Raw genomic sequence first — 6,794 nt, forward strand, 5'->3', positions numbered from 1 at the left:
TATTATGGACATATTAAATTATAATGGGGCATGTACTCCAAAAACAAGACAAATAAAAATCAGTAAAATATGGAGTCAAAAATGCATATGTTAACCTTATTCAGTCGTAAAATGAGCAATGTACATCAAGGGTTAGGATGCATTGAATATCAACTAAAAATCAGGTCAATGAATTTATACAACACCAATCTGCTCAAGTTAGGACCATTATACAAAAGTCAGTAAAGAAGATAGAGACATCAACTACAACTACTAATTTGTTCAAATTATGAGTTTAGTGTAGCTATGCTGATCTCCTAAGCTCTTAGGGTAAGAAAGGTCAAGTTTATCATCAAAATAAAGAGATAATAATTTGAGCTACTCCACAGAAAATCACAACTCACCTAATCATCAATTCATAGTAAATGTGGTTCAACTCTAACAATGATGGAATATCTGAAGTAGGCTCTTCGACTACATTTTTACCTTCTTTTAGTTTGTTTTTTTCTTTAGAAGGGTCATCTTCAATACTTTGGGATTGATCTTTCTTGAGAGTATTTGTGCACACACATAATCTAGACTATCCAAATAGAGATGCACCTACAGAGTTCAGCATTACATAACTAGACCAAAGTAATGCTTAAGTTTTATGTGGGAAAAAAGGGATCAACAGTTCCTACTTGTTCAAGAATAAAAGCTATCTTCTCTATTTTTGCAACCACATGAGAAGGATCGTCTTGAGCAAAGGATTATTACAATTGGGTGAGAAGTGCTAGACACCATATAAGAAGGCTCGTCTTGAGCAAAGGAGTATTATAATGGATTTGTAAGAGGCTTAAGGAAATGTCTAAAAATAGGGGAAAGACTTTTAATTCTCGGAGTTGTAAGGATTTCTCGACAAACCTTTTTCTTTATCAGAAATTTAATCAATATCAGAGATATCTATCATTTCTGCTAAGGGGAAAGATAGAGAAATAATATTCTATTTGAACACATTCAATGAAGGATGGGTACAGTTGATAGGAAAAATAAAAGGCTTCATTAATATAGGTGTTTTATTATAAAAATCCATTAAAATTTCAGGGGATACAGGCTTAGCTCTATCTAAGGGAAAGGGGAGGTACAAAGAAGCAATAAATAAAAACAGATGGACACAGAGGGAGCTACTAAGAGGTAATGAAGAGGTTTCTCTGAAAACCTTGATGACAAGGGTAATCCTTGGAAATGTTTGGTTGGGAAATTCTCCACCGAAACATTACATAAAACTATACAGTTGCAACACAATAAAAACTAGCACAAGAATTATTTTACCTTAAGATTTGGAATTTGCAAAACCTGGAGAACCGTGATGATCAATGCAATACCCTAGCTAAGAGAAACTATAATTCATTACCTTTAATCGATACTAATATAAACAAAAATAGAGTGCAATCTAATAGAGTGCAATCTACCCCTTAAACACACAAGCATAATACTATGACCTCTATGACTTTTTTAATCGCCTTATTTATCAATAATATATTAAATATATGATTAGATATCTACAAGGGTAGTGTGTATTACACTTGAGGTCTGTTGCGCCTTCTGTTTTATCACTATTACCAGGCAAGGGTTTTAGGAAGTAGGTTATGAAATTCTGGTATGGACTTTGTCACAATTTAGACAGGCAAGGAGTACTAAAGAATATTGTTCACTGCCACTATAGCGCATTTATTGATTTAGTCTTGGATCCACCATTGTTCACTAGTGTAATATTTATGTAAACTTATAGCCTTTGTAAGGCATAGTGGCATCAGCAACTGGAGCAACAACATCAGTAATTTACATAGGACTAAAAGGCAACACTCATGTGGGGTGGGGAAAGGTTTGCAGTTTATATGGAAAGTTCTACAGATACCTTGGAGCCTCTGTAGGATTCTCATTGTTCGCAATCGTTATTCTTGTTCTCCTCTGTGTGTATTCCATTTATAAGAAGATCCCAAATTGACTAGACAGTTATAGAAAAGTGAATTCTTGAGTACAGGACCTACTAAATTTGATGACCTCATCTTAAACCAACTAAACCTGATCATTGCAGCAAAATTAAGTCTAACATGATTGCAGTTACCAGTTCAATAAACAATGTGTGTTAGTTGACCAAACAAACTGAAGAAGTATCAACATCAACTATATTCTAGACAGACATTACATCTAGGATTCTAAATATTGCAAAACTTGAAGTCATGATTTAATCTTCTATTATTTCACGCAGGGGCAGACCTAGATTTCAAATTGTGGTGCTACAACACCCGTTAAACTGACCCAAAATAGGTATAATTGTATAACAAATGTATAAAAGTTGATAAAAGATGGAAAAAATACCCTTGAACCTTATAACGTTGGGTGTTAATACATGTGTTTCAACATCTCGAGGACCCATGACTCCTAAATCTTGGGTCCAATACTATTTCAAAGGATAGCATAGCCTCAAACTGATGAAAATACATCAGTTCATAAAGCAAAAGTAGAAAGAAACATCCTATAAGACCCCATTATACACCAAATTTTGTTGCCCTAAATCTATTTCTAGTTTGTCTCTTTTGAGAGCAGGCACTACGAATATAATCAAACTTAATGAAACTAATTTAATTAACATTCTGATAAGTAAACTAAAATGAAAAAAAATGTTAGTATGAACAGTAGGTGAAATTTTTTACCAATGAGGCCACGATTGTGTTTAATAATTCACTAGCTTTCTTTGAATCAGACTGTGAAAATTCTGCAAAATCAATAAATTAGGTCAACAATCAAAGTGATGGAGAAGAAAACCCCAAAACAAAAACTCAAAAAACTAGGTCAAAATCATCAATTAGAAGACTAAACAAACCTTAAAATCAAAAAATTAGACGAAAGCCCCAAATTTGCTCAGAAATTTAAGCAGTGGTCGAAGTAGTGGTGCCTCTTTACAACTTCTTAGAGGATGCTCATGCAACTAAAATTAGAAGAGTACAAATTACTTTCATTACTAGTGATTGAGAGAGAAGTTGGAAAAGAGTGTACTAGTGGTGTGCAGTCGGAGTGTGTGGGTGGTATGCGGTCAGTGCTACTGGTGGTGTATGGTCGGAGCTACTAGTGGTGTGTGGTGTATGGACGGAGCCTACTGGTGGTGTTGGTCATCGGAGCGTACTGGCTATCGTGGTTGAGAGTGGGAAATCTTCATCAGAAATGGAAAATTTTCTTTATATAGTTATTTAACTTTTGATATATATTATTTTAATTTTGGCGGATGTAGTGAAAAAATTGGGAGGGAAATGGAAATAAATTACAACTAATGTAATAGCTTTTTTTGCCAATTTAGTTTTGCCATAGGTGACTTTATGGCAACGGTTCATGCAATCTTGTTATAAGTCACCCTATTGCAACAGTTATCCATCAATAACAATGGATATAGCACAAAATAGTTCAATTAAAATAGTCTTTTTTGCAATGGTTGGAAGCGTTGCAATAGAGCATTTATTGCAACTCTTTTGGAACCTTTGCCAAAAGGTTCATTGTAATAGGAGTAATTTCTAGTAGTGACTATTTGGATCGTTGGGCCACCTGCGGACCCACATGCATCTGCATATAAGCGACTAGTCGTTACTCTGAAAAAAAGAATACTGACCATGGTATGAGCGACCATCTGTAGAGCCAAATGTGCCCGAATATCAACACATGCATGCGCAGGTCATATTTTTCGTCTTTAACTAGTTTCTCAAAGGGTCACATTCCACTGAGGTGCATTGTGACATGCATCCACACATGCTCGTGTGCATCCATAAATGAAAAATATTTTGCAGATCAGATTTTGAATTAAACAATAATTAAGGGACCGTTTGGCCATGGAAATTTTTTTATTTTTTTCAGAATTTTTTTCGGAGTTGAAAATTATGGTGTTTAGCCATGAAAATTCAGAAAATAATTCTAAATTTTTTTCTGAAAAGGGAAAACAGGTTTTTGTTGTTTTCACAATTTTCCAACTCCAATTCCAACTTTTATTATTATTATATATAACCCCAATCTTTTAAATTTTTACATAAAACTCTCCTCATAACTTCACTTTTTTAATATTACGTATATAGCAGTTTTAAAGAATAAGATAATTATAATTTTAAACTTAATGCCATCCTAATTAATATATATCTCTTTTTATCTCTCATCATTATTTTTATCCCTTAGTTAATTTTCTCCTTTATTTAAGACATTATTTTACTGCTAATTTATATTTATACCCATAAATATATAAATTATTATATTTACACCCATAAATATATAAAATATTATATTTACAATAGAAATATACAAAGTATGTTATATATAAAGTTTATACCATGTATATACCAAATACACACATATATAAATATACAAAGTATTAAGAAAATACTAAGCATATTTATAATATAAATATACAAAATATGTTATATATGAAGTTTATACCATGTATATATCATATACACACATATATAAAAATACAAAGTATAAAGAAACATACTAAGCATATTTATATATTTATGGTATATGATATAATATACCATAAATATGCAAAGCATGTTTTACATAGAAATAATTTATTCACACACAGTAAAATCTTTCATGTATAAGAAAATTAAATAAATAAATTAGCGGCACCCTAAAATTCAATAACAACTCATCATTTCCTATTTTTTAGGAAAGGAAAATGAAGGAAATAAATTAAATAAATTCCTAAAAAAATAAATCTATTTCAAAGATAATATTTGTTACCTAAAAAATAGGAAGCAGTGATTGGTTAATATAACATTTATATTTAAAATTTTCAAATATGAGAAAATGGCTATTAATGTAAATATTATATATGTCATAATTGAAATTCATAAATATGACCATGTATATGTAATTACTTTTATAATAGTGACTAATTGTGTTCTTTTTCCATTAGTAGGTAAATTTTGGTTGGGTGATTTTGATAGTTTATAAAAGTTAGGGCATAAAATCATATTTAAAAAATCTTTTTCAAAAGTCAAAAAATATTTTCAAAAAAAACATGGTCAAACACAACTCCAACTCTAACTTCAATTCCAACTCTGAAAAATTTTAGTTTTCATGGCCAAACGGCTACTAAGTCTCAACTTTAAAACCAATTTTATCCAAAAAGATAATATCTCGCCCGATCATCTGACAAATCCAAATTCAAAACTGAAATCTAGTCGAGAGAGCAATGATGATGGAAATGGAGGCTCACTTTCTTTTTGCCTCACTAACAATAAAGAGGAGCACTTCCATACTTAATCACAAAAATGTTTCTTTCTCCCACCAATGTGGGAGAATCACTCTTTTATAAAGTGCAACCAAAATTTACTTCTTTTCCCTCTATTTAGGTTCCCTTGTTTTTCTAGTCATATTTCACTTAGAACCCAACAATCACCCACATGAATGAGAATGACTATTTCATCAAAATATATATATGTATAAGTCTATGATCTATAAGAAGAGACTAATTGCATATGAATAAGTAGTTTACCCTTTGAACTATCCATAGTAAACTTGCATTAGATGTACTCAGTCAATCGATAAATATGATATCTTTGAATCGTCAAACTTTTGTGTATACCTAAATAACACAAATCACACAATAATACTTTTACCATTTATTACTCTCACAGTTTTATTCATTTCAATCATGAACACTACCTAGTCTCATGAGATCTTAGAGAATAGGTCTTTATTATCATTCTCCTTAATGCGACTTCCACTTCACCTTCACATAGGTGACTCCTAAACGTAAAATACTATAGATCAAACTATTTGGTCAAAATTATCAAACATACAAATCATTAAAAAACTTCAATCTATAATCCTTATCCTTGTTTCCAAAATATTATCTTTACCATGTGAATGGATTGAGTTAATTGACAATGTTGAATCGTCATTTTTAACTTTGTTTGGTCTCATTGAACCTAACTCTTGGGATCTTGTAATGACCTGAATTTGTAATTATTTTGACCATTTTGTCCTTTTCCTTAGTTGCTAGATATCAATTTTAAGGTTTGGGGATGGTTGACAAGGTTCTCGAAGTGATCGAAAATGAGTTGTAAAAGTTTGTGGTTCTTAGAGGTTTGAGAAGCCATATAGTTGAATTCGGTCAATATTTGTTATTTTGAGTGTCATATGGACAAACATACTGAGCTAATAGATCAAAATGTTGAATTTAAATTATTAACGCGATTGGATCGATTTTGGAGCTTTTATATCTCATTTCAATCATTCATTTGAAAAATAGTGAAATAGAGTCTTGTAGATTAATTTATTGATAACAATATTTTTAAAAATATTTAAATTTTCCATTGAGTCTGAAACATTGAAGTTAACGTAGTAACATATATGGTTTATTTTTGTTGAGTTTCAAATGAATCTCGAGGGTCAGATTTTAAAAATCATGCAAAATAGCTGATTACTGATATCTAGTGCTCGAGTGTCACCTTTTTCACCAATTTAGAGAAGGCATTATTTATTCATCACAAATGCGATGGTGGGGTCGTGATCATAAAAGGTAATCGGGTTGGGCTAAATTGAAGTCCCTTTTTTCGAATGCAATAGGACTATTATGAATGTGAGGGTCTGGGTCTTGGACCTTCGCGAATATGAAGGTCAATTTAATTGGCCTGTTAGCGTTGACACTCCCAAACACTAAGGTTTTATTACAATCGTGAGATATTGTTCACTGAATAGTATAAAAATCTACTTTTGCGATTTTACTTTATTTTGGACCTCCAATCTTTAAGAAAGACAATTTTTGAGGGTTTCAACATTGATTTTTG

At 31.5% G+C, this 6,794-nt stretch overlaps 1 long non-coding RNA gene across 6 annotated transcripts in view; it reads right to left on the reverse strand.

Moving 5' to 3' along the window:
• LOC107845998 overlaps positions 1-3,362 on the reverse strand; it is a 9,548-nt gene extending 6,186 nt beyond the window's left edge. The window contains exons 1-3 of one of the 6 annotated variants that reach the window (XR_001667148.2): positions 2,846-3,362; positions 2,676-2,737; positions 1,291-1,966 (exon numbers count right to left, since the gene is read on the reverse strand). This is a non-coding gene — a long non-coding RNA (uncharacterized LOC107845998). The remainder of the gene's footprint in view (positions 1-1,290; positions 1,967-2,675; positions 2,738-2,845) is intronic. The other 5 variants (XR_001667150.2, XR_007045942.1, XR_007045941.1 and 2 more) reach the window with 5 other exon arrangements.
• Positions 3,363-6,794: the final 3,432 nt, after the last annotated feature.

This window comes from Capsicum annuum, chromosome 10 (genome assembly GCF_002878395.1).
Source record: "Capsicum annuum cultivar UCD-10X-F1 chromosome 10, UCD10Xv1.1, whole genome shotgun sequence".
Classification (NCBI taxonomy): domain Eukaryota; kingdom Viridiplantae; phylum Streptophyta; class Magnoliopsida; order Solanales; family Solanaceae; genus Capsicum; species Capsicum annuum.